This window comes from Saccopteryx leptura, chromosome 3 (assembly GCF_036850995.1).
Source record: "Saccopteryx leptura isolate mSacLep1 chromosome 3, mSacLep1_pri_phased_curated, whole genome shotgun sequence".
Classification (NCBI taxonomy): domain Eukaryota; kingdom Metazoa; phylum Chordata; class Mammalia; order Chiroptera; family Emballonuridae; genus Saccopteryx; species Saccopteryx leptura.
In genome coordinates, this window is record NC_089505.1 from 102,391,798 (window position 1) to 102,407,196 (window position 15,399).

Below are 15,399 nucleotides of genomic sequence, written 5' to 3' on the forward strand. Positions count from 1 at the left end.
TGGTGTACTTGGTGGTCCAGTGCAACCGCAGAGGGGAAGTGGCAGGAGAAAATATTCACGTGTGATCTAGTGATGAGTAGGAAAGCAGGCATCAGAAATTGTGTCTGCTTTGGGCTCTGCCACCTTTTCCTGGTATAACCTTTGTAGACAGGCAAATTTTGCTTTCTATTTAGACAGTAACTTTTTAAATTTAATCTTAAGCTGTTAATATTTGTACTTACAAGCTTTTTTGTAACCCTTTGCAGTTTACAAAGTGCCTTCATATGGTCTTTGCATATCTTTCCAATAGGTTTTACTTAAAATAAAGGCTGATTCCTTGATTTTTTAGTAATAACAGCAGTTAGTGAGGTAATGGTTTTACCCAAGCACCCAGTTTAGTGTCTAATCTCTGACCCCAGTTGGAGTTTTCTCTAACAATAAAGCTTTATCTTTCTCAATGAAGTAATGACCCTTAGTTATTTGGTCTTTAAATTCAAATGTTGCTGTCAACCAATCATAGATGTCTGCTAAAGTGCAGTGTAATGATAAAACAGTTGGTTTGTGGTTAGATAACTTCTAGTTGAGAAAACCTACCAGCCAGGCAACCACACCTCTTGAGGGCAAAGTGCGTCTTTTAAAAGCAGTACTGGACTTTCCCTTTTGCAATGATTTTTCATTGGTTATAAAGGAATTGTTTTTTTTCTTCTTCTGAAAGATGCCTGGGTTTTTGTTTGACTTCACGCTTTCATTTCCGGTTCAGCCCTAGTATTTCAAGCTTAGTTTATCCTGAGCAGAAGTTAAGCAACTTGCTATTGCCAAAGGCATCATCGCTTAGAGCAGAAGCATATGCCTTGGTGTAGCAGATCTCATATTGAATACTAGCTTTTGCAGACACCACATAATTAATGTGTGGCTTTGGGCAAGTCACTTCATTCTGAGCCTCAGTTTCCCTATCTGTAAAATGGAGATGATATTTACATTTCAGGTTTTTGTAAAGGTTAGAGATACTACACATGTCAACATGAGAAACTTCAAAAACCTATGGAGAATTTTTATAAGAGTTTATTGGAGCCAAATTGATGACATATGCTAGAGAGCAGTATCTGAAATGCTCCGGAATATAAATTTTGCAGCTTCATTTATGCATTTGAAATTAAGGAGGGGATGTAAGGAAGATTGGAGAAAGCAAGGTGGGGGTTGGATTACAGGATAGTTAACAAGAGTATGTGCTCTCCTGTGGGTTAATTAACCCCCTTCAAGGGGTATTGTTACTTCTGGTATTTCAAAGGTATGTTAACCTAGATGCACCAAAGCAATAGACAGAGCTGGCTTAAAACCTTGCACTGAAGAAGTTATGGGCCTGGGGCATGACCATGACCACCTGCCCAGTTAAAAATTTATGATCTAATCACTCTGTGAGGTTATTTTCCATAGACCCTTTTTTTCGTACACACACATAAAGTGCCTGACATAGTACCTAGCACTTTAAATACTCAAACGGACCTGACTAGGCGGTGGCGCAGTGGACAGAGCATCGGACTGGGATGCGGAAGGACCTAGGTTCGAGACCCTTGAGGTCGCCAGCTTGACCGTGGGCTCATCTGGCTTGAGCAAAAAAATAAAAATAAAAAGCTCACCACCGAGTAACCCCTGGCTCGAGCAAGGGGTTTCTCTGTCTGCTGAAGGCCTGTGGTCAAGGCACATATGAGAGGGTAATCAATGAACAATTAAGGTGTTGCAATGCTCAATGAAAAACTAATGTTTGATGCTTCTCATCTTTCCGTTCCTGTCTGTCTGTCCCTGTCTATCCCTCTCTCTGACTCTATCTCTGTCTCTGTAAAAAAAAAAAAAAAAAAAAGAAATAAAAAGGGCCATGTGTAGGGAGATGTCAGGTACTTATATTGTTTCTCGATCTAGGAGCTGGTTAGACAGGTATATTTACTGTATATTGTAAAAATTCATCAAGCTGCACTTAAAATTTATATACTTTTCTCTAGGTGTCTATACTTCAACAAAATTTTATTTTAAAAACCAACAAAAAACGTGCATTGGGGCCTGACCTGTGGTGGCGCAGTGGATAAGGTGTCAACCTGGAAACACTGAGGTTGCCGGTTCAAAACCCTGGCTTGCCTGGTCAAGGCACATATGGGAGTTGATGCTTCTTGCTCCTCCCCCTTCTCTCTCTCTCTCTTTCTCTCTCTCCCCCCCTCTCTAAAATAAATAAATAAATAAATAAATAAAAATTTAAAAAACAACAACAACAAAAAACAAAAAAGCGCATTGGGGCTGGAGACTCCCACAACAGCTGTTGTCAGAGGCAGAGGGAGAGGACACAGACTTTGAAACCAGACACCACCTTTCTGTTATTAGCTTTGTGACTTTCATTAGTTTCCTAACCTCTCAAATCCCTGCTTCCCCACATGTATAAAGTAGAGATAACCCCTGACTCTGAGCACTGTGATGGCGAGGGGGTGTCTATAGAAATGAGGACTCACAGGGAACAACTTCGAGTTGCCTTCACTGCTAATTTACACCAGGATAGATAGCAGGTGTGCTGGTTTCTTATTTAATTTAGCTTCTATTTTTCATTAATTATTTGAAAAACATCTTGCCTAACCTGTGGTGCGAATTGGCAACCTCAGCATTCCAGGTCATGCAATCCCGGGCTTGCCCGGTCAAGGCACATACAAGAAACAACTACTGAGTTGATGCTTCTCACCCCCGCTTCCCTCTCTCTCTCTCTCTAAAATCAATAAATAAAATTTAAAAAAAGAAAAATATTTTCTATTAAAATACTATAATATCCTGCCTGGCTCTGCGCCCTGTAGCCTTACATAGGCACATTTCTTTTTTTTTTTGCAAGGGCTTTCCCTTCTTTTATTTATTTATTTATTTATTTAATTTTATTCATTTTTAGAGAGGAGAGAGAGACAGCAAGAGAGAGAGAGAGAGAGAGAGAGAGAGAGAGAGAGAAGGGGGGGAGGAGCTGGAAGCATCAACTCCCATATGTGCCTTGACCAGGCAAGCCCAGGGTTTCGAACCAGCGACCTCAGGATTTCCAGGTCGACGCTTTATCCACCGCGCCACCACAGGTCAGGCCACACAGGTATAGTTCTTAACTAACAATGTTCTTAGCCTGGTTTTCATTTGTTGGTCAAATAAGTTTATAAATATGATATACTAGAAAGCCCGGCGGTCATACGAAATGACCACTGTTCTAGATATTATAAATTGTAATTAAAATGATTTGTGCAAAGGTGTCTGCTAATTCAAACTGAATTACCCAGGGCAGGCGGCGAGGACGCCCCTTTGCTTACTGCCCCACGGGGTTTCCCCCTTCTACTTGCTTAATTGCTTAAAGTAGAGTGCAATGAAGGAAACCACTGGCGGTACATTTCGTAAGAGCCACCGCTAGCTCAATAAATAAAGATGATTTAAATAATAAAATATTAATTCAGGCCCTGGCCGGTTGGCTCAGCGGCTCAGCGGTAGAGCGTCAGCCTGGCGTGCAGGAGTCCCGGGTTCGATTCCCGGCCAGGGCACACAGGAGAAGCGCCCATCTGCTTCTCCATCCCTCCCCCTCTCCTTCCTCTCTGTCTCTCTCTTCCCCTCCCGCAGCCAAGGCTCCATTGGAGCAGGGATGGCCCGGGCGCTGGGGATGGCTCCTTGGCCTCTGCCCCAGGCGCTAGAGTGGCTCTGGTCGCGGCGGAGCGATGCCCCCTGGTGGGCAGAGCGTCGCCCCTGGTGGGCGTGCCGGGTAGATCCCGGTCCGGCGCATGTGGGAGTCTGTCTCACTGTCTCTCCCCGTTTCCAGCTTCAGAAAAAAGAGGAAAAAAAAGAAAAAAAAATGTTAATTCATATGTCAAAAATCTCTTTGTACACAACATTTCTTGTGTAGATCTTTCCATCATTTTTAAGCTCGCCTTGCAGAGGACCATCAATTATTTTTAATTTTACATCCGTTCTTTCACGAACTCTTAAACAGGCAACATAAAGTTGACCATGTCCAAATGCAGGCTCAGGTAAAAAAATGCCAACACACTTAAGCGTTTGGCCCTGAGACTTATTGATGGTCATAGCAAAGGCAAGTTTTACAGGAAATTGTCTACGTCTCAATTGAAATGGCAACCCTGTTTGAGATGGAGCCAAATCAATTCTTGGAATGACATGTATTTCACCTTTAGAGGAGCCAGTCAAAGACTTAGCTATTATGACATTATTTTTCAACTGGAGAACCTCTAGTCTTGTACCATTGCAAAGACCCCTTCTGGTGTTAAGATTTCTTAACAGCATAATAATTGCTCCAATCTTTAACCTCAATTTGTGAGGTGGCATGCCAGAAGGCGGGACTATTTGAATGCGTGGCAACTTCACCCCATTGGCTAGTACAGTTACACAAGCAACCAATAAGCTATCGGTGACAAACAGACTCTTAAGCCGCATATAATAAAGATATGTTTGCTCACTTATAGTTTGCATTGGGTGTGGGGGACAGGCTGTAAGCAGGCAGGGTCCTTATAGCCTAAGGCTTAGTTTTAAGACTAAGCCTTTCTCACCCTAAGTGACTTTGTATCAGAGACTTCCTTGTTTGTATATTGGATTAAAGGTTTTAATTTCTACACTATAAAATGGGGCAGAGGAACTCATGCTGGGAGAGAGCAGAGAAAGGCCACGTGGAGGAGAGGAGAAGCAGCCAAGAAGGCAGAGTACTAGCCCTGGCCGGTTAGCTCAGTGGTAGAGCGTCGGCCTGGCGTGCAGGAATCCCAGTTCGATTCCCGGCCAGGGCACACAGGAGAAGCGCCCATCTGCTTCTCCACCCCTCCCCCTCTCCTTCCTCTCTGTCTCTCTCTTTAACTCCCGCAGCCAAGGCTCCATTGGAGCAGAGTTGGCCTGGGCGCTGAGGATGGCTCCATGGCCTCTGCCTCAGGTGCTATAATGGCCCTGGTTGCAATAGAGCAACGCCCCAGATGGGCAGAGCATCGCCCTCTGGTGGCATGCCGGGTGGATCCCGGTTGGGTGCATGTGGGAGTCTGTCTGACTGCCTCCCGTTTCCAACCTCAGAAAAATACCCAAAAAAAAAAAAAAAAAATTAATAATAAAAAAGAAGGCAAAGTGCTGAAGGAGAAGCCAGTTTGTGCAAAGTTTGTGCAGAGAAAAGGAGATGGGGAACAGAGGTGAATAAGGCTGATGAGGTAGAAACCTTTGATTCTAGGAAACTTGGATAAGTCAGTGGCTTTGGGAGCCCTGAATGGAAAGAGAAGTGTTTTTCCACTGTGTGTATTTCTTGCCTGCTGGCTGCAAGCTAGGATTAAAGCTAATGGCCCACCAGTTCTTGGCTCCGTTGTTTCATTACCATCTGTTCGAATCAAATGCAAACCTGCACGGGCCAGGTAGCTGTGATGGTGGCTGTGGCTACTGGCCATACACCATTTCTCTTTCTATTTGCTGATAAATGATTGATAATAATGCAGAATTATCGGCCTGACCTGTGGTGGCGCAGTGGATAAAGCGTGGACCTGGAATGTTGAGGTCGCTGGTTCAAAACCCTGTACTTGTCTAGTCAAGGCATATACGGGAGTTGATGCTTTCTGCTCCTCCCCCCTTTCTCTCTCTCTCTCTCTCTCTCTCTCTCCTCTCTAAAATGAATAAATAAATAAATAAGATAATAATGCAGAATTATCATCAAAGTCTGCCATCTTTCTGACACCTACTACCATACCTAGGCATTTGGAAAGTACTAATAGGACCAAATACTGGGATGACCTACCATTTCTCCTAACTTCAGGTGGAAGGAAAGCAGGGAGAGTGTTAGTTAACTAGTATGATTTGAGAGATGTTGGGGGGGAGGGGTATGGCAACAATGGCTAACATTCTGATAATAATTGAGCTAGACTGCAGTGGTTTCTCTCCTCTCTCTAAAATCAATAAATAAAACCTTTAAAAAAAGAAAAATAAAGCTCAACATTATTTAAAGGAGTCTAGTCCTAATAATGTAAACTTCATAATGTTTGCTATCAAATTAAAAAGTATTGCCTGACCAGGCAGTGGTGCAGTGGATAGAGCATCAGACTGGGATGCGGAGGACCCAGGTTCGAGACCCTGAGATTGCCAGCTTGACTGTGAGTTCATATGGCTTGAGCAAAAAGCTCACCAGCTCGGACCCAAGGTCTCTGGCTCGAGCAAGGCGTTACTCAGTCTGCTGAAGGCCCGCGGTCAAGGCACATATGAGAAAGCAATCAGTGAACAACTAAGGTGTTGCAACAACAAAAAGAAACTGATGATTGATGCTTCTCATCTCTCTCCATTCCTGTCTGTCTATCCCTCTCTCTGACTCTCTCTCTGTTCCTGTAAAACAAAACAAACAAACAATAAACAAAACTAAACAAAACCCCTGCCTTTAGCCTGACCAGGCGGTGGCGCAGTGGATAGATCGTCGGACTGGGATGCGGAAGGACCCAGGTTGGAGACCCCGAGGTCGCCAGCTTGAGTGAGGGCTCATTTGGTTTGAGCAAAGCTCACCAGCTTGGACCCAAAGTCACTGGCTTGAGCAAGGGATCACTCAGTTTGCTGAAGGCCCACGGTCAAGGCACATATGAGAAAGCAATCAATGAACAACTAAGGTGTCACAACAAAAAACTGATGATTGATGCTTCTCATATCTCTCCGTTCCTGTCTGTCTGTCTTTTTTTTTTTTTTTTTAAAGATTTTATTTATTCATTATAGAGAGGAGAGAGAGAGAGAGACAGAGAGAGAGAGAGAGAAGGGGGGAGGAGCTGGAAGCATTAACTCCCATATGTGCCTTGACCAGGCAAGCCCAGGGCTTTGAACCGGCAACCTCAGCGTTTCCAGGTTAACGCTTTATCCACTGCACCACCACAGGTCAGGCCTGTCTGTCTGTCTTTATCTATCCCTCTCTCTGACTCTCTCTCTGTCTCTGTAAAAAAATGAAAAAGTATTAGGCCTGACCTGTGGTGGCGCAGTGGATAAAGCATTGCCTGAAATGCTGAGGTCGCTGGTTCAAAACCCTGCACTTGTCTGATCAAGGCACATATGGGAGTTAATACTTCCTGCTCCTCCCCCTTTCTTTCTCTCTCTCTCTCTCTCTCTTTCCTCCCTAAAATGAATTTTTTTTAAAATTGTTTTATTTATTTTTTATACAGAGACAGAGAGAGAGTCAGAGAGAGGGATAGACAGGGACAGACAGGAACGGAGAGATGAGAAGCATCAATCATTAGTTTTTCGTTGTGTGTTGCAATACCTTAGTTGTTCATTGATTGCTTTCTTATATGTGCCTTGACCGCGGGCCTTCAGCAGACCGAGTAACTCCCTGCTGGAGCCAGCGACCTTGGGCTCAAGCTGGTGAGCTTTTGCTCAAACCAGATGAGCCCGCGCTCAAGCTGGCAACCTCGGGGGTCTGGAATCTGGGTCTTCCACATCCCAGTCCGACACTCTATCCACTGCGCCACCTCCTGGTCAGGCTCTAAAATGAATTTTTAAAAAAGTATTCAGTATGCAAAGAAGCAGAAGAGAAAAAACAATAGAAAGAGATCTCAGAAATAACAGAGATGATAAAATACTATACAAGATGTTAAATACACTTCTTACATATATTTGAAGTGAAGGAAAGCATAAGCATGAAAAGGAGAGAAGATGTTATCCTAAATGTTGAACAACAATAATCGTTTTAAATTCTAAACAATTCAAAATGAACGTTTTGGATGAGATTAAAAAAAAAAAAGTAGCCCTGGAGAGTTGGCTGAGTGTACAGAGCGTGGGTCCTGCGTACCAATGTCGGGGGTTCGATTCCTAATGAGGGCACACAAGAGAAATAATCATCTGCTTCTCTCCTCTTCCCTCTCCCCTTCTTTCTCTCTTCCCCTCTGCAGCCATGACTCAACTGGTTCTAGTCGGAGGGGGTGCTGAGGATAGCTCCCTTGATGTGTGAGCGTCGGTCCCAGACGGTGTAAGGGTTTGCCGGTGGATCCCGGTGGGGGCTCATGCGGGAGTCTATCTCTCCATCTCCCCTCCTCTCAATTAAAAAGAAAAAAAGTAGCCTTAATAAATTATTTTTCCAAGTTGCTTTTCAAACCAAATGAGAATAATGTATGTGAAGATATTTCATAAACTACAGAAAAAATAGAAATGAAAGAAATTACTGCTCTTACGGATTAACTGGTTTTACCACGCACCAAGTGTCAAGTAAATAACCTAGTGGTCACCGGATGGAACAGCAGAGCTAAGGTGCGGAGTTGGGAAATGACAGCCGGCAGATAGAAGCGAATCAGGAAGGCTTCTTCTTTTTTTTTTTTTTTACAGGAACAGAAAGCGAGTCAGAGAGAGGGATAGATAGGGACAGACAGACAGGAACGGAGAGAGATGAGACGCATCAGTCATCAGCTTTTCGTTGGGACACCTTAGTTGTTCATTGATTGCTTTCTTATATGTGCCTTGACCGCGGGCCTTCAGCAGACTGAGTAACTCCCTGCTGGAGCCAGCGACCTTGGGCTCAAGCTGGTGAGCTCTCTGCTCAAGCCAGATGAGCCCCGCGCTCAAGCTGGCGACCTCGGGGTCTCAAACCTGGGTCCTTCCGCCTCCCAGTCCGACGCTCTATCCACTGCGCCACCGCCTGGTCAGGCCAGGAAGGCTTCTTGAAGAGTAACGCCTGCCCTCTAGTGGATGGGCCTGGAACACCTTGTCAAACACAATCTACTGACGTTTTCTGGGTATCCTTGGGCAGTGGTCCCCAACCCCCGGGCCGCGGACCAGTACCGGTCCGCAAAGAAAAAAATAAATAACTTACATTATTTCCGTTTTATTTATATTTAAGTCTGAACATGTTTTATTTTTAAAAAATGACCAGATTCCGCCTGACCTGTGGTGGCGCAGTGGATAAAGCGTCGACCTGCAAATGCTGAGATTGCCGGTTCAAAACCCTGGGCTTGCCTGGTCAAGGCACATATGGGAGTTGATGCTTCCAGCTCCCACCCCCCTTCTCTCTGTCTCTCCTCTTTCTCTCTCTGTCTCTCCCTCTCCTCTCTAAAATGAGCTACTAAGAAGCTTCCCTTTCAGATAACCTTGGGATCTCTGAATGGGATCTCAGAGGAAAAGCTAGAGAGAGGCTGAATCTTTCCTGGGGGTTAGAGGTGTAATCTAGGCAAGAGATGATGATGGTTGGGACCAGGGTGTTAGGAGTGGAGTGGGATAGAAGTGATCTAAATCTAGATAGATAGATAGATAGATAGATAGATTTTTAATTATAAAATAAATTATTTAGAAAGTTACAGAGGTAGTAGAGCGCAGGTGGTGGCACAGTGGATAGAGCATCGGACTGGGATGTGGAGGACCCAGGTTTGAGACCCCGAGGTCGCCAGCTTGAGCACGGGATCATCGGGTTTGAGCAAAGTTCACCAGCTTGAGCCCAAGGTCACTAGCTCAAGCAAGGGGTCACTAGGTCTGCTGTAGCCCCCCGGTCAAGGCACATATGAGAAATCAATCAATGAACAAGTAAGGAACCGCAACGAAGAATTGATGTTTCTCATCTCTCTCCCTTCCTGTCTGTCTGTCCCTCTCTGTCCCTCTCTCTGACTCTCTCTGTCTCTGTTACAAAAAAAGAAAGAAAGTTACAGAGGTAGTAGAAGTGAGCCAGTTGGGTTGTGTAGGCTCAAGAAACATGTTACAGAGGCAGAGGAAGGGCCCTTGGAGCTTAGGGAGAGCAAGCCAATCTGGATATATTCTGAAGCTAGAGTCAAAAGTATGTTGCTGATGGATTAGATGTGGAGTGTAAAAGAAAGAGATGCATCCAAGATTACTTCAAGGTTTTGACCTGAGCAATTGGAAAGAAGCTGAGATAAAGGGTCAAATGAGATGAGGAAAGCAACGTTGGATGAGATTTAGCAGGACAAAGGATAGGTCATTAGTTTAGTTTTGGATATGTTGAATCTTGGGTTCCCAGATAATATCATCAGTTCAAACTCAATGTCTAATAATTCCTAAAATGTCTGGATTTCCCTTCTTTGTTCCTTAGAGGAAAATTTATTACATATGGTCATGGCAGTGCTGCAAGTTTCTCCCCTAAGGGACCTGGCCTTCTATTCTATCAGGACTTCAGGTCTGTGAACCAGCTTAGGTCTAAAAATTAGCCCAAAAGGCTGAGATACTCCATTGTGACAATTCAAGTTAGGATTCTGACCGTAAGTCATGGAGGTTTTTCTGTAATATATCTCAATATTATTATTATTTGTGTGTGTGTGTGTGTGTGTGTGTGTGTGTGTGTGTGGCAGAGACAGAGAGAGTCAGAGAGAGGGACAGACAGACAGGAAGGGTGAGAGATGAGAAACATCAATTCTTTTTATTTATTTATTTATTTTTATTTTTATTTTTTCTGAAGTTGGAAACGGGGAGGCAGTCAGACAGACTCCCACATGCGCGCAACTGGGATCCACCCGGCACGCCCACCAGGGGGTGATGCTCTGCCCATCTGGGGCATCACTCTGTTGCAACCAGAGCCATTCTAGCACCTGAGGCAGAGGCCACAGAGCCATCCTCAGCACCCGGGCCAACTTTGCTCCAATGGAGCCTTAGCTGCGGGAGGGGAAGAGAGACAGAGAGGAAGGAGAGGGGGAGGGGTGGAGAAGCAGATGGCCACCTCTCCTGTGTGCCCTTGCCCGGAATCGAACCCAGGACTCCTGCACGCCAGGCCAATGCTCTACCACTGAGCCAACCAGCCAGGGCCAAGAAACATCAATTCTTCGTTGCAGTTCCTTAGTTGTTCATTGATTGATTTCTCATATGTGCCTTGACCGGGGGGGCTACAGCAGACCGAGTGACCCCTTGCTTGAGCCAGTGACCTTGGGCTCAAGCTGGTGAACCTTGCTCAAACCCAATGAGCCCGTACTCAAGCTGGCGACCTCAGGGTCTCAAACCTGGGTCCTCTGCCTCCCAGTCCAATGCTCTATCCACTGTGCCACTGCCTGGTCAGGCTCAATATTATTATTTTTAAAACATTTTAAAAATATTTTATTTATTGATTTTACAGAGGGGAAGGGGCAGAGTGAAAAGTTATCAACTCATAGTTGCTTCACTTTAGTTGTTCTTCAATTGCTTGTCATTTATGCCTTGACTGGGCAAGCCCAGAGTTTTGAACCAGCAACCTCAGCATTCCAGATCCATGCTTTATCCACTGCACCACCACAGGCCAGGCACCTCAATATTATTTAATAAGCTGCTACTCTGTTTCAATTTTAGAGACACTCTGGTTAAAGAGTCCTGCAATTCAAGATATTCTGATTATCACTTCACCCTACTGCACATCCCCCCACCTTGACTGTGGCAGTTCACTAGCACCCTTAGAACTCACTAGAAGGAACCCTACTCTTTAAAGGGCCCCCAATATCAAAATACCCGAAAATTCATTTATTGAAGACCACATGGGTGTCTGTCACTCGGGACCCAGTGCTCAAAGCTGCACAGTATAAGCTGTACCCTTCGATATCTGTTCTCAGACCTCACACTGTTCAGCTCCAACCAAACAATTCTCTCCATCTCTTGCCCCGTGTCCTCGAAATAAGAGTAGTGCAGCCAAATGCCACAAAGTTATGCGCTACTGCTGACGTTGCAGACAGCCACTGTGTGGAGTGCAGAAGTGGGGAAGACCAGTGGTGAAAGCACTTAGGTAAGATAAACGGTAGATTAGTTAACTCGTCAAATCCTTCCTTTCAGAGAGTGCGAATGCCGTGGATTCACACACAGGAAACCATTGTTCCCCAGCAAGTGCCAAGTGTCCATTTTCTTGTTTTACTTCCTTTTCCAGTGTGTAGCATGGTGTTTGCAATAATAGCATAGGATGCTAGATAGAAGGTGATGAAGGACAATCTGACTTTGGGTGATGGGTGTGCAACATAATTGAATGACAAGATAACCTGGACATGTTTTCTTTGAATATATGTACCCTGATTTATTGATGTCACCCCATTAAAATTAATAAAAATTTATTGGCCTGACCTGTGGTGGCACAGTGGATAAAGTGTTGACCTGGAATGCTGAGGTTGCCGGTTCAAAACCCTGGGCTTGCCCAGTCAAGGCACATATGGGAGTTGAAGCTTCCTGCTCCTCCCCCCTTCTCTCTCTCTCTCTCTCTCTCTCTCTCAATCTCTCTCTCAATCTCTCTCTCACTCCTCTAAAATGAATAAATAAATAAAAATAATTTTTAAAAAATTAATAAAAATTTATTTAAAAAAACTCAGTAGGCATCAGAAAGCAACTATAAGAGAGAAGAGAAAGGTAAGCATACAAAAACTGTAACAACAGAAAGCAAGAAGAAGATAGCATTGCAAAGGAGAAATAATTTTTATGAATCAGGGCCTGTCTATTTAAGCATAAAGATAACTTTTGGCCTCTGTTTGTTCTAGCCCTCCACCTCCCTGACCCAGTCCCCTCACCCTCAACAGCTGTCAGCATGCTTTTTATGTATGACTCTGTCTCTATAGTTCATTTTGTTCATTAGATGCCACCGACTAGTAAAATGATATGGTTCTTGTCTTAAAAAAAATAGCATAGGATGGCTGAACAATGTTCTGCATATTAAACAATATATTTTTGCCTGACCTGTGGTGGCGCAGTGGATAAAGCATCGACCTAGAAATGCTGAGGTCGCCGGTTCGAAACCCTGGGCTTGCCTGGTCAAGGCACATTTGGGAGTTGATGCTTCCAGCTCCTCCCCCCCCCCTTCTCTCTCTCTCCTCTCTAAAATTAATAAATAAAATAAAAATTTAAAACAATATATTTTATTTAAAATGAACATATATTTTATTTTGAAATTTGTAAATGAAGACCAGGCATAATATGCAAGAAGCATGGTGCTAATTGCTTTAGGAGACGGTAGAAATTGTGACATAAGAAGTAAGGATTTAACCTGACCTTACTTGGTGCAGTGGATAGAGTGTTAGCCTGGTGCAGAAGACCCAGGTTTGAAACCCCAAGGTCACCAGCTTGAGCTGTGGGGTTGCTGGCTTGAGCATGGGATCTTAGACATGATCTCATGATCTCTGGTTTGACCCCAAGGTCACTGGCTTGAGCAAGGTGTTGCTGGCTCAGCTGGAGCCCCTGGGTCAACGCATATATGAGAAAACAATCAATGAACAACTAAGATGCTGCAACAAAGAATTGATGCTTCTCATCTCTCTCCCTTCCTGTCTGTCCCTATCTGTCCCTCTCTGTCTTCGTCTTTCTTCCTAAACAAACAAACAGCAAAAACAGAAGAAGTAAGGATTTAAATGATGCCATTAAAATATATTGTATGGTCCTGGCTGGTTGGCTCATTGGATAGAGCAATGACCCAGTGTGTGTTGGTTCTGGGTTTGATCCCCAGTCAGGGCACAAATGAGAAGCAACCATCCGCTTTTCTTCCCTTCCTTCTCCCCCTTCTCTCTCTCTTCCCCTTTTGCAGTGAGTGGCTTGATTGGTTCAAGCATCAGCCCCAGATGGGATTTCCAGGTAGATCTCAATCAGGGTGCATGTGGGAGTCTGTCTATCTCCTCTCTTCTCACTTTAAAAAATAAAAAAATAGGCCCTGGCCGGTTGGCTCAGTGGCAGAGTGTCAGCCTGGCGTGCAGGAGTCCCGGGTTCGATTCCCAGCCAGGGCACACAGGGGAGGCGCCCATCTGCTTCTCCACCCCTCCCCCTCTCCTTCCTCTCTGTCTCTCTCTTCCCCTCCCGCAGCCGAGGCTCCATTGGAGCAAAGGTGGCCTGGGCACTGAGGATGGCTCTGTGGTCTCTGCCTTAGGTGCTAGAATAGTTCTGGTCGCTGCAGAGCGACGCCCCAGATGGGCAGAGCATCACCCCCTGGTGGGCATGCTGAGTGGATCTCGGTCGGGCGCATGCGGGAGTCTGTCTGACTGCCTCCCTGTTTCCAACTTCAGAAAAATACAAAAATTTAAAAATAAAAATAAAATAAATGGTAATATTTTGTGTTAATGAAAATTTATCATATATACCCCATTTAAATGTTTGAACATCTTATGTAACATTCATTGTTCATGTCTAAATATAAATATTGCTTTAAGAATTTTATTTTTGCTCTAGCTAGGTAGATCAGTTGGTTAGAGTGTCATGATACTCCAAGGTTGTGGGTTCAATCTCCTGTTAGGATACATACAAGAATCACCAATGAATGCATATACAAGTGGAATAACAAATTGATATTCTTTTCTTCTCTCCCTTCCCCTCTGGATAACCCTGGCTGGATAGCTTGGTTAGTTAGAGTTTCATCCTGAAGCACAGAGGTTTCCAGTTCGAACCCCGGTTAGAACACATACAGGAATAGATTGAAGTTCTTGTCTCTCTCTCTCCCTGCCTTTCTCTTGATAAAATGTTTGAAATAAATATTTAAAATCAATAAAATTTTTAAATAGTTTTTTTAATACTTTATTTATTCATTTTAGAAAAGAGAGAGAGAGAAGGGGGGAGAAGCAGGAAGCATCAACTCCCACATGTGCTTTGACCAGGTTTTGAACCAGTGACTTCAACGTTCCAGGTCTAAGTCTTTTTTTTATTATTATTCATTTTAGAGAGGAGAGAGAGAGGGAGAGAGAGGGGGGGGGGAGGAGCTGGAAGCATCAACTCCCATATGTGCCTTGACCAGGCAAGCCCAGGGTTTCGAACCGGCGACCTCAGCATTTCCAGGTCGACGCTTTATCCACTGCGCCACCACAGGTCAGGCCCCCAGGTCTAAGTCTTATCCACTGTGCCACCACAGGTCAGGCTAAAATCAATACAATTTTAAAAAATTTTAGGAATTTTATTTTCAATTCTAGTTGCTACAATACTACCTCAGCAGAGAAAATGGAAATTTTAAAAAAAAACTAAAAAAAAAGAGAGAGAGAGAGAGACTGAAGAGGTTATATGATTAGGCATTTCTATTAGTAGGATACAAATTATGTGAAACCTTTTTTTTAAATGTTTATTTTATTGAGAACAAGGAAGAGAGCAAGACAGAGACAGGAATATTTCTTCCTATATGTGACCTGACCAGGGATTGAACTGGCAACCTCTGAGCTTCGGGACGATACTCTAACCAACCGAGCTGTCTGGCCAGGGCATGAAACCTTTCATTATAGTAACACAATTAGTAATTTTGCTGAAATCCAAACAAGAAAAAGATGTTATAGAATAAAGATGTGCATCTTTATTTTTCTTACTCATTCACCATTGCTGGCCCTTTAACAGAACACCCAAACATGCTTAATAATAATTAGATTGAGTCATCTTTGATATTTCTATGACTTTCTCTGTGTAAAAAAGTTTAACTATATTTTTCAGCAAGTCATTATGAAGATGTATTTCTCAAGAAAAGAGGACAGATTTCTTACCCTTGCATTCCGAGAGAAATCCCTGTTTCTTTTCCATGCGTTTCCCTAGTTTACT

The 15,399-nt window shown here is 43.9% G+C and overlaps 1 protein-coding gene across 1 annotated transcript in view; it reads right to left on the reverse strand.

The window, feature by feature from the left end:
* The window catches only part of PAQR7 (progestin and adipoQ receptor family member 7), a 373,180-nt gene that overhangs the window by 263,489 nt on the left and 94,292 nt on the right, over positions 1-15,399 (reverse strand). The window lies entirely within an intron of this gene.